Below are 13,737 nucleotides of genomic sequence, written 5' to 3'. Positions count from 1 at the left end.
AGGATCTTCCAATGGAAGTCCATGAAACTTGCAATTCTGTTGCATTAGAGAAACTAATGTAGGCTTAAGCTCAAAGTTGTTTGCTCCAATTGCAGGAATTGAGATGCTCCTTCCACAGAAGTCAGAAGAGGGTGCAATAAAGTCACCAAGCAACTTTCTTGCATCTCCACCATTGTTGTTGGGTTCGGCCATCTCTTCTTCTTTTTCAAAAAATTCTGTCAGGTCCTCTCAAGAGTGTTGTGCTTTAGCTTCTCTTAGCTTTCTCTTTAGAGTCCTTTCAGGTTCCGGATCAGCTTCAACAAGAATGTTCTTATCCTTGCTCCTGTTCATATGAAAAAGAAGAAAACAGAAAAGAAGAGGAATCCTCTATGTCACAGTATAGGAATTCCTTTATGTGAGTAGAAGAAGAGAAGAGTAGAAGAATGAGAAGAGAAAAATTCGAACACAGAGAAGGAGAGAGGGTTCAAATTTTAAGAAGAGAAGTGTTAGTGATTAAATAAATAAATAGAAAGAGATGAGAGGGGGAAGAATTCAAATTTAATTAAATAGAAAAGAAAAATATTTTTGTTTTTATTTTAATTGTTAGTTAGAATTCAAAAATTATAAAAGAGAATAAAAGTAAAATTAAAATTTAAAATAATTAGTTAATTGAAAGGAATTTTGAAAAAGTGATAAGGGATTTTCAAAAATTAGAGAGAGAAAAGTAGTTAGGTGATTTTGAAAAAGATAAAAAATAGTAAACTTTTAAAATTAAACAAAAAAATCAAGTAGTTAATTGAAAAAGATTAGAAAATCAATTATGAAAAGATAAGAAGTTAGAAAAGATTTTGAAATTGATTTTGAAAAAGATATGATTGAAATTTATTTTGAAAAAGATTTGAAAAGGAAATTACAAAGATTTGATTTTGAAAATTAAAGTTGATTACTTGACTAACAAGAAAATAAAAGATATGATTCTAGATTTTAAAGATTGAACCTTTCTTAATAGGCAAGTAATAACTTGAAATTTTTGAATCTAAATATTAATTGTTAGCATTAATTTCAAAAATATGAAATGAAATTAAGAAGAAGATTTTGGAAATCAATTTTTTTAAATTTTCGAAAATATTACGAAAAATTGAAAAAAGATTTGATTTTTGAAAAAGATTTGAAAAAAATAGAATTTTTAATTTGAAATTTTGACTTGACTAACAAGAAACAACTAAATTTTAACAGTTTTGACTAAATTAACACAAAATTTCGAAAATTATTGGTAAAATAATGGAAAGATATTATTTTTTATTTTTGAATTTAATGAAGAAGGTGAAAAACAACAAAATGATGCAGAACATAAAAATTTAGGATTAAAACTAATAATGCATGCAAGAACACTTTGAATGTCAAGATGAACACCAAGAACACTTTGAAGATCATGATGAACATCAAGAACAAATTTTTAAGAAAAGAAAAACATGCAAGACACCAAACTTAAAAATTTTTAAACTTTAGACACTAATAATTCAAGAATGCATATGAAAAACAAGAAAAGACACAAAACAAGAAAATGTAAAGATCAAATAAGAAAAATCATCAAGAACAACTTGAAGATTATGAAGAACACATGCATGAATTTTTGAAAATTTTAGTGAGAATTAAAAATATGCAATTGACACCAAACTTAAAATTTGACACTAGACTCAAACAAGAAACACAAAATATTTTTGGTTTTATGATTTTATTGAAATTTTTTTTTGTATTTTTCGAAAATTATTTTGGGAAAAGAGAATAAAGAAATTCAAAATTTTTAATAAGAATTCCAGGAATTATGCAATGTTAGTCTAAAGCTTCGGTCCAATAATTTAGACATGGCTAAATAGCCAGCTAAGCTTTATGTGAAACCTTCGGTCCAAAAGATTAGACATGGCCAAATGGCCAGCCAAGCTTCAGCAGAGAATTACATACAACAGCCAAATTGATGGGAATCAAAAAGCTCCTGCAGTGATAAGTGAGAGCCTCAGTCCAAAAGATTAGACATGGCTTAACAGCCAGCCAGGCTTCACATATCATCTGAAACTCTAGAATTCAATCTTAAAAATTCTGAAGAACAAAATATAAATTTTTCAAAAACTATTTTTTTTTTGAATTTTTCGAAAATAAAAATAAAAAGCTTAAATATAAAATAAAATTACCTAATCTGAGCAACAAGATGAACCGTTAGTTGTCCAAACTCGAACAATCCCCGTGTTCTCACACTTTTTTCACAACTCCGTGCAGCTGACCAGCAAGTGCACTGGGTCGTACAAGTAATACCTTACGTGAGAAAGGGTTAATCCCACGGAGATTGTCGGCTTGAAGCAAGCTATGGTCATCCTTGTAAATCTCAGTCAGGCGGATTCAAATGGTTTTGAGGTTTTGAGAATTAAAATATGAATAAAATATAAAATAAGATAAAGTTACTTATGTAATTCATTGGTGAGAATTTCAGATAAGCGTCTGGAGATGCTTTGTTGCTTCTGAACCTCTGCTTTCCTATTGCCTTCTTCCAACCATTGTCCTTTTGCACACTGTCACTGCGCCCAACATTCGCAGGTTTGAAGGTCTTTACAGTCATCCCTTCACGGATCCTACTCGGAATACCACAGACAAGGTTTAGACTTTCTAGATCCTAGGAATGGCTGCCAATAATTCTAGCCTATACCTCAAAGATACTAATCTCATGGAATCGATCCGTGTATTAGATATCCAAGAGAATATACTCCAGCTATCGTCCAATGACTACGTTAAACATCATGTAGACCGCTTTGTGGTTGTCAGGCACGCGGATCTTGGCTAAGCGAGTAACGAAGATTGGGTGATTGTCACAGGTCACCCCTTCATTCTGACTTAACTGAATTAAGTATGAGAGTATATCTTGGAGAAGAAGTAGGCGTGAATTGAATAGAAAACAGTAGTAATTGCATTAATCATGAAGAACAGCAGAGCTCCACACCTTAATCTATGGGGTGTAGAAACTCCACTGTAGGAAATACATAAGTGAAAGGTCTAGGCATGGCTGTGAGGCCAGCCTCTCAAACGTGTACAATGGTCTCTGATAACCTAAGATTGATCAAAAACTCCAAAATAAATCTCTAAAAGTAGTTTTTATACTAAACTAGTAACCTAGGGTTATAGAAAATGAGTAACTAAGTGCAGATAGTGCAGAAATCCACTTCTGGGGCCCACTTGGTGTGTGCTTAGGCTGAGCATTGAAGCTTTTTCGTGCATAGACTGTTCCTGGAGTTAAACGCCAGCTTTGGTGCCAGTTTGGGCGTTTTACGCCAAGATGTTTTAGACTGACTTTGAATGCCAGTTTGGGCCATCAAATCTCGAGCAAAGTATGGACTATTATATATGTTTGGAAAGTCCAGGATGTCTACTTTCCAACGCAATTAAGATCGCGCGCTCTAGAAAATCCACTTTGAGTGCAGGAGGGTCAGAATCCAACAGCATTTGCAGTCCTTTTTCAGCCTCTGAATCATATTTTTGCTCAGGTCCCTCAATTTCAGCCAAAAAATACTTGAAATCACAGAAAAACATACAAACTCATAGTAAAGTCCAGAAATGTGATTTTTCTATAAAAACTAATAAAAATATATTAAAAAGTAACTAAAACATACTAAAAGCTATGTAAAAACAATGCCAAAAAGGGTATAAATTATCTGCTTATCACTTACGCGTCACCTGCACTTTCTGCATTCCACGCTTAAGCGTGGTAAGCGTCGCTTGTCCTTCCTGCAATCCACGCTTAAGTAAGCATCGCCTCGCGCCCTGTTTCTTCTCCTTTCTTCTTCTTTCTTCTTCCTTTTTCTTTTCTTCTTCTTTCTTCTCTCCTCTTCCTTTCTTACTTTCTTCTTTTCCATGTCAAAAAAAAAAATTAATTAAATAAAAATAAATAAATAAAAAAACAAAAAAAAATTTCATTTTCTTTTGTTTATTGCATTTGCATACTTTTATTCATTGCATTTTAATTTTGTCTTTATAGCTTGTTCTTATTTTCTTTTCTAAATTTCTTATTTTAATAATGGTATTGGATCCTCCTACTCAACTGTTGAGAATTTCTTGCTTTATTTTGATGCTTCATGACTTGTTTAGCATTAATTGTAATATTTGTTCCACACATAAGATTAGTGCTTTAGTCCTTCCTAACTCATTATTCTTTGTTTTTGTACACTAATTTTGTTTGTGTCCATTCTTGCTTGAACTTGATGCTTTTCATGTAATTTGCTCATGCTCTGATTTTACTATTGCATCAAGTATTAGTTGATATGCCCTTTTCCTATACTGCTTTCTCACTTACGTGCGTAGCTAACACGTAGTGTGAACCCTACTCTTATTTGGCATCAGCCCCCGCCTATGTTCTATTGCTTTGATATCTTTGTTGTAGGCTTAATTTTCTTTTGTTTTATTTCCTTTTAGGTTGGCCACCAAAAGAAGAAAAGGAAAAACTTCTAAATGGGGCAACAAAAAAGTCTACCCACACAATCCTTTGAGGAAGCTCATCAGTTGTAGCAACCCATCCACCTTGCTCTTCTTTCCATGCACCGAGGACAATGCAATCTTCAAGTGTGGGGAGGTCGTTCGACCGATATCCATGGGTAACAATTTTCTTTTTCAACACCAGTGTTAGCTAGTTGTTGCATTGCATGATAGAGTGCATGTTAGTTAGAATTTGTAATATTTCACCACTTCTTTTTATGTTAGGACTACTTGGTTAAGGTGATGATTTCTTTTCCAAGAAACTATTTTTAGGGCACCCTACCAATTTGAAAAAAAAATTTGTTGAACTTGCTTGAAGAATTTATTTTGGAACATGGTTTTTGAGCTAAGAATACAAGCATGTGAGTTTTGAGCCCAATTGTGTGGTTACATCATATAACCACTTATTTTCATTCTTGTGTATATTATTCTCTTTCTATGATTGTAATATTTGATTTGTTTGATTCTTTATGTCCATTATTCCATGTATACATGCATTTATATGATTGAGGCCATCATTTCATTTAGCTCACTTACCCAAATAGCCTACCTTTCATCAACCATTGTTAGCCAATTTTGAGCCTATTTAATCCCTTTTGTTCTTAATTTTAGCACATCACTACCCCTAAGTAAAAAATAATAAATGTCCCTTAATTTGGATCTTTGATTAGCTCAGGCTAGTTAGGGTGTGTATCATTTTGGTATGGGAAACTTGGGACATTGGTTGAGGTAAAAGTGTATTTTGTATCTTTATTGAAAATCATGGGATTGGGTACGTGCTTATGCATTAAATATGTAAAACCATATGCATTGATACGTTTGTATATACTTTTGTGAAAAAAATGATAAAGAAAAAAATATGTATGTAGAAAAAGAAATAGAAAAATAAAAGAAATAAATATATATAGAAAAAAATGCAATAAAAGGGGTCAAAAATGCCCCAAAGTAAAGTAATAATAACAATGCATATGAAATGTGAATTAAAGATAATGCATGAGTATGTGAAAAGTGGGAATCATGGGTAGTTAGGTTTGTTTAGAATTGTATAGGTTGTTATATGTGTTTGGTAAGAGCTTAGGCTAATCAAAGATGCAAATTTTAAGCTCACTTGACCATATGCATCCTTACCTTTACCCTAGCCCCATTACAACCTATGAATAAGACCTCATGATAAATGTATGCATGCATTGAATAATTGTTGATTGTTAGAAGAAAACCAAATCTTGGAAAGCATGAGTAGAGGAGAATTGAGTGAATCGACCCTATACACTTGAGCGATTAGAGTAGATACACTTCCGGTGAGGGTTCGATGCTCAAGTCCTTGTTCCCAGCTTTCATGAGCTTTCTTCTTGCAAGTCTACTTGAACTTCATTTTGATATTTGAATTGATAGGATTCATGAATCGTCATATGACCTTAGCCCTACTTGTCAATATATTTTTTTGGAGATTGATTTACTTTCAACCAAGTAGGTAGAAGCATCTTGCATTTAGTTGCATGCATGTAGATAGGTGCATGTAGTTCATTTGCATTGAATAAATGTTCATACCCCTTTTCTTGTCCTTCTTTATTCTTAGCATGAGGACATGCTTGGTTTAAGTGTGGGGAGGTTTGATAAACCCCAATTTTGTGGTTTATCTTGTGCTTAATTTAGGGGATTTTATCAACTTTTCTCACATTTATTCAATGAAATAGCATGGTTTTGCAATTCTCCCTAAATTTGTGCTTAAGTGTGAAAACATGCTGTTTAAGCCATAAAATAGCTAAATTTAATTCACTTTAATTCCATTTGATTCCTTGATATGTTTGCTAAGTGATTTCAAGTTTAGAAGGCAAAGATTGGATTGAAAGAATGAAGGAAAATCATGCAAAGTGGGAGGACTCATGAAGAAATGAAGGAATTGCTAAGCTGTCAATCCTAACCTCTTTGTACTAAATCGATCATAACTTGAGCTACAGAGATCCAAATGAGACGGCTCTAGTTGCGTTGGAAAGCTAACATCCGGAGCTTCAAAATAACATAAAATTTGTCATAGTTTCCAGGCAGTTAGTCAATGCGGACGTGTCGCTCATGCGTGCGCGTCGCAGGATCAGTGTGTGCCATTTTAAGCAACTCGTGGCCAGCGATTTCTGAGGCATTTTGGGCCCAATCCAACTCATTTCTGATGCTATTGAACCCAAGGATTGAGGGGAGAATGAACCAAGTAGTCATAGTTTAGTTTTCATCATGTTGTAGGTTAGAATTCTAGAGAGAGCAGCTCTCCCTTCTCTCTAAAATTTACGGTAGTTTAGGTTTAATTCTCTTATATCCAACTTTCAATTCTTGTTTTGATTTAGTTTTCCCTTTTAATTTCTTGTTGTTATATCTTTACTCTTCTAGTTTTACTTGTTGATTTCTTATTTTGCTCTCTTTTACTTTCATGAACCCTTGTTGGATTTTAGTTTTCTTTTAATGCAATTTCATGTTTCTATGTCGTTTTTATGTTTATCTTAATTGCTAATGTTGATTTCCTGCTTGTGGTAGTTATAGGTTTCATTAATTCTTGCATTTTGTGATGTTTACTTTTATTGCACACTAGGTGTTTGATAGAATGTTTTCATTAGTTTTGGGGTAGTTTTCTTAACTCTTAGCCTAGGCTAAGGGAATTGAGTGACTTTGAGTCATAGGGTCTCAATGAATTGGTGATTTGAGAACCCTTAGTGGTCAATTTGATAACTATTGACTCTAGCCTACTACTAAGTCAATTATTTGATAGGTTATGACTTATGGATTGATGTTGATCAAGCCTATTTGACGTACTTAATGCATTGAGGTAGACATTATACTTACTTCAAGCATAGGAGTAGACTAAATGAGTTGGTACCTCATAATTATCAATGTATGGTTTATAGACAAGGATGGTGATCTCAATTACCTATGTCTAGCCAAGAGTTTCTTTCCTTTCTTTTATTAGTTTTTGTCATTTATTTTCTTGTTATTTACTTTTCTTGCCTTTTACAAAATCAAACCCCTTGAATCTTCATAGCCAATAATTGATCACTTCATTACAATTTCTTATGAGACGACTCGATGTTTAAATACTTCGGTTAATTTTCATTGGGGTTTGTACTTGTGACAAAACTAAATTAAATTTGATGTGAGAATTGTTTGTTGGTTTAGAACTATGCTTACAACGAAGAAATTCCTTTTCTATAAGAGAAATTTCTAGACCGACAATAATTCTCCAAAGTAAATTTCAATAAAAATCAATGCATGTGTGTGGCAATCGAAAATAGAATGCATCAGTGTGTGAAAAAGTGAAGAATGGGTAGTTAGGTTAGCTTTGAAATTGTATAGGTTGTCTAGGTTAGGTAGAAAGTTTAAGTTAATCAAAGATTCAAATTCTAGTCCACCTAACCATATACAATCCTTACCTTGACCCTAGCCCCATTACAACCCATGGATAAGTCCTCATGATATTTGTATGCATGCATGAAATAATTGTTGATTGTTAGATGAAAAATAAATCTTGGAAAGCATGATTAGGGGAGAATTGAGTGAATCAACCCGATACACTTGAGTAACTAGAGCGAATACACATCTAGTGAGGGTTCGATCACTCAATTACATGTTTTCACCCGTGATCATCTTTTCTTGCAAGTTTGTAAAATATTTTCAATAACTCAAGTCAATTATGGGTTTGCTTTGATTGATATTGCTTTAGCCCTTGTACTTGTATATGTATTCTTCGGAATTGATTTATTTTGACCAAGTAATTGCATTCATTTAGATAGATTGCATGTAGGTTATTGCATCTAGGTAGTTTGCATTGAATAAATATTGATACCCTTTGTTTCTCTCTTGAGTTTAGCATGAGGACATGCTTGGTTTAAGTGTGGGGAGGTTTGATAAACTCCAATTTTGTGGTTTATCTTGTGCTTAATTTGCGGGATTTTATCACCTTTTCTCACATTTATTCAATGAAATAGCATGGTTTTGTAATTCTCCCTTAATTTGCGCTTAAGTGTAAAAATATGCTTTTTAGGCCCTTAAATTGATGATTCTAATTCACTTTAATTCATTCGATGCCTTGGTGTGTTTGTTGAGTGATTTCAGATTTATAAGGCAAGTATTGGATGGAAGAAGTGAAGAGAAAAGCATGTAAAGTGGAGAATTCACGGAAAAACAAGGATTGGGAATGCACACATTGACGCGCATGCGTGACAGATGCGCACGCGTGGAAATGAAGTTGCATGGCGACGCGTACGCGTGACATGACGCGTACACATGGAAAGTAAAACTCCAAGTGATGCGTACGCGTGACCCATGCGTACGCGTCATAGCTCGCACGTGACCTCATTAAATTGAAAATGCTGGGGGCGATTTCTGAGCTGCCCAGACCCAAATCCAACTCCTTCCTAAGGCTATTTCATGCAGAATTCAAGTTTGGGCAAAGGGCGGAGCAATTAGTTATAGGATTAGCATCATGTAGTTTAGTTTCTAGAGATATAAGCTCCCTCTTCTCTCTAGAATTAGGGTTCCTAGGGTACTTTGCATTTTAGATCTAGGTTTAATTTCCTATTTTCATCTTCTTTCCATTTCAATTTCTTGTTGTTACATCTATGCTCTCTTAGTTTTCTTGTCAATTTCTCCTTGATGTCTCTTTTATGTTGTTGCACTATTGTTGGATTTGGATTTCTTTTTAATGCAATTCATGTTTTATATTCCTTTGTTGTTTAATTGAGTTGTTGTTAATTCCTTGCAATTGGGTAGTTGTAGATTTAATTTTCTTATTGTCAATTTATCATTCTTGTTGTCAATTTACCATGCTTTCCTTTTATGCCTTCCAAGTGTTTGACAAAATGCTTGGAAGGAAGTCAGAGTAGACTTTTGAGCATTCTTGGCTTGGAAAGAGGAATTAGGCAATCTTAAGTCATTAAGACCCAACCTATGTTGGTGATCTAGAGTTGTTAGCTAGTATTGTTTCCATTGACTCTAATCTCTTGCTAATTTAATTGGTAAGTTAATTAGGACTTTTGGAGTGAGATTAGCTAGTCTTATTTGATTTTCTCCCTATGTAAAGATAACATTATACCTTCTTCTATAGTTGGAGATAACGAAATAAGACAAATTCTTGTTAATCATTGTTATTAGTGACTAGGATAAGAAGCCTATGGTCTCAACCCTTGCCATGAATGTCTCTCTTTATTAATTGTTCTTTTATTTGTTGTTTTAATTCTCTTACCATTTACTTTCTTGCCCTTTTATAAATCAAACCCCCCCTATTCCTTCATAGCTAATAATCATTCACTTCATTGCAATTCCTTGTGAGACGACCTGAGGTTTAAATACTTCGGTTAATTTTCATTGGGGTTTGTACTTATGACAACCAATCTTTTAAATTTGGTTGAGAATTGTTTGTTGGTTTGGAACTATGCTTACAACAAATTTTCTTTTCTATTAAGAGAAATTCTAGACCAACGATAATACTTATTATCAACGCACACGCGTCACCCACACGCATGCGTGATGTTGATCACGTGACCTTATTAAAGTGAATATGCTGGGGGCAATTTTTGAGCCATCCAAACCCAAATCCAACTCATTTCTGAAGCTTTTTGATGCAGAATTCAAGTGGAAACAAGGGGGGAGCAACTAGTGTAGCTTAGAACTATGTTTTAGGGTAGTTTTCTTGAGAGAGAAGCTCATTTTTCTCTCTAGAATTAGGGTAGATTTAGGTCAAACTCTCTTAGATTTAGGGTTTAATTCTTGTTTTTATCTAGTTTCTTTTACCTTTCTTGTTCCTTTGCCTTAATTTCTTTAGTTTATCTTGTTAATTTATCTTTTGAGCTAATTTTTATGTTGATGAACTTTTGTTAATTTCAATTTCTTTTAATGTAATTTGATATTTTATGTTTCCTTGATGTTTATTTGAGTTATTGTTGTTATTTTCTTGCATTGGTTAGTTTTAGATTTTATTATTATTGCAATTGATGATGCTTTTCTTTTATGCACACCAAGTGTTTGATGAAATTCTTGGCTTAGGTTTAGAGTAGATTTTGAGCATTCTTGGCTTGGAAAGAGAAATTAAAAAGTCTTGAGTCATTAATACCCAATTTAGATTAGTGATCTAGAGTGATTAGTTAATCTTATTTCCATTAACATTACTTATGGATTGGGATTAACTAGGCTTATTTGACTTTCTCCTGATGTTGGAGATAACGAAATAGGATTAGCTCTTGTTAATTATTGTGTCATGATTAATGACTAGGATAGAAAACCTAGATTCTCAATCCTTGCCATGACTGCCTCTTTATTATTGTTATCTTTAGTTGTTTGATTTATTTTTTTTGTCATTTAAATTTCTTTAATTTATTATCATTTAGGTTATTATCATCTTATCCGCAAACCACCCCATGAATTTCATAACCAATAACACGCATACCTCACTGCAATTCTTTTGAGAGACAACCCGAGATCTAATACTCTCGGTTATTATTATTGGTTTGCACTTGTGACAAACACAATTAAACTTTGATTGAAGGTTGTATGTCGGTTTGGAACTATACTAGCAACGAAGTGATTTCTTTTATTGAGAAAAAATTCTAGACCAACATAAACCCTTACATCAGTTGGCCTGGTACCGTAAATTGAGTCCCATTATCCGTGATGATGGAGTGGGAAACTCGAAACCTTGTGAAAATAATCTTATAAAAGAATTTTTGACTTCTCTAGGCGGTGATAGTTGCTAAGGGCTCTACCTCGATCCATTTAGTGAAGTAGTCAATCCCTACTATGAGGTATTTGACTTGTCTTGATGCTTGTGGGAATGGTCTGAGCAAGTAGAGACCCCATTTTGCAGATGGCCATGGTGAGGTAATACAGATAAGCTCCTCAGGTGGCGCTACGTGGAAGTTGGCATGATTCTAACAAGGTGGGCACTTCTCAACAAATTTGGCTGCCTGATGCGGGCAGAAATTGGCGAATTAAAAATTGTTAAAATATATACGTTGCAAGTATAGTTCTTAATTCGCCAGAAATTCGCCTATCAATTTAGAAAGATGTCACAGAAAATTGAAATTAAAATACTGGGAGTATGAATCCCAGGTCATCTCCCAACGAGTTGCAGAAAAGTGTGCTATTTTATTAATCAGAGATTTTCAAAAAGGGTTGAATTGAGCAAATAGGAAATTAAATTGGTGAATTTGAATAATGTAAATAAAAGCCTTGACTGGGAATTGATTAGTTGGAATCCCTATTATTGTTGGAATTCTCTCAGGATTAATTGACAATTGAAGGTTGTCCTCTTTAGTTATCCTTCACCGCTCATTGTGAATGTAAAATTCATAGCATATAAAAAAGAATTAAAGGAAGACATTGTAAATAAAAATCGAAATAGTCAATTAAAAATAAAGGTGATCCTTGTATTAAATAATCCTAAAAATATTCCAATGATAAAATTAACAAAGCAAAGAACATGGAAGAGTGAAGCCAAGTAAAGAAAACGAACTAGAATGACGAAGTCTTGATGAGGTAATAACTCTTCTCAGTGTTCCAATGCCAAAAAAGTAAAAGAAAATTAAATCCTAAGAACTACGAATGTGTAGAGAGAAAACCTAGAGGAGGAGTAAAACTAGATCTAAAAACTAAAACTGTGTAGAATGAATGTTGTCTCTGGTTTCTGCATGTTCTCTGGCTCTAGTCTGCTGTTCTGGGCCGAAAATTGGGTCAAAATAGGGTCCAAAATTGCCCCCAGCAATTCTGCAAATTATGCAGATCGCGCATGCCACGCGATCGTGTCGCTCATGCGGATGCGTCATTCGCGTTTCGCTTCACCACGCGGGCGCGTCGTCCACGCCTCCGCGTCGCTCGTGCTTTTCCATTTCGCGCGGTCGCGTCATCCATGCGGCCGCGTCACTGCGATTTGATCTTCTCCGCGCGGTCGCGTCGTCCATGCGGCCGCGTCGCTTCTCGCTGGTCATCTCCTCAATTTCTTGTGTTCCTTCTATTTTTGCTAACTTCCTTTCCAATCTCCAACTCATTCTTGCCCTATAAAGCTTGAAACGCTTAACACACAGATCACGGCATCGAATGGAAATAAAGGAGAAGTAAAATGTATAATTAAAAGTCTCTAGAAAGCAGTTTTCACTCATGTAATAATTTCAGGAAGGAAATATAAATGCATGATATTTTAATGAATAAGTGGGTTAGGATCATGATAAAACCACACAATTAAACACAATATAAACCATAAAATAGTGGTTTATCAACCTCCCCACACTTAAACATTAGCATGTCCTCATGCTCAATTGAAGGAGATAAAATAAACAAGAATGAACATGTAGAAACTCATGCAATGCAATGCAATCCTATATATATGAATGCAACTATATGATTCTTGCCCACTTGATCGAAAGTAAATAAGCTCTTCAAAACGATTACAAATCAAATTCCACTAATTCTATCATTATACAGTAAGACAGACAAAGGTGCAAGAGGATAGCTCATGAAAGCAGGGAACATGGAAATTCAAGCATCGAACCCTCACTGATGATGTATGTATGCTCTGATCTCTCTAGTGTATAGGGTAATAACTCTTTCCTTCTCTAATCATGTTCTCTAACTTTTGTTCTTCTCCTAACCAATCAACAACAGTTAATATACCAATGCAAACATCATAAGGTCTTTCCAGGGTTGTAATGGGGCCAAGGTAGAGGTAGGGGTATATATATGGTTAAGTGAGCTTATAAATTGAATCTTTAATTAACCCAAGCTTTAATCTAACCTATATATATTTAGTGTAATCTTAGAATTCATACCTAGCTACCCAGAATTCCCTTTTACATTCCATAGTCATATATCAACTTTTTATTTTAATTTTTTTCATATGTGCATTGATCTTTGAATTCTTAATTCAGCATTGGGGTGATTTTGTCCCCTCATTTATTTATTGAATTTTTTTTTAGATAGACATAAAAATAAACATAGCTTATCAATGCACATAGATTTTTAATTCATATAGTTTCACATGAGTAGGTATCCAAATTCCCATTGTATTATCATGACACATTCCCTTAATAACTTTTGTTCCCACAATTTCCCATATTTAACTAGCATACACAATTCTATCTTAAGCTAACCAAAGATTCAATTTGGGATATACAATTATTTTTCCGCTTAAGGCTAGTAATGTGGTGAAATATAGAACAAACAGGATTTAAAGGCTCAAAGTGGTTAACAAAGGTAATTGAAAAGGGTAGGCTT

This window comes from Arachis ipaensis, chromosome B04 (genome assembly GCF_000816755.2).
Source record: "Arachis ipaensis cultivar K30076 chromosome B04, Araip1.1, whole genome shotgun sequence".
Taxonomy (NCBI): domain Eukaryota; kingdom Viridiplantae; phylum Streptophyta; class Magnoliopsida; order Fabales; family Fabaceae; genus Arachis; species Arachis ipaensis.
Note: the sequence above shows the minus strand (reverse complement) of the source record.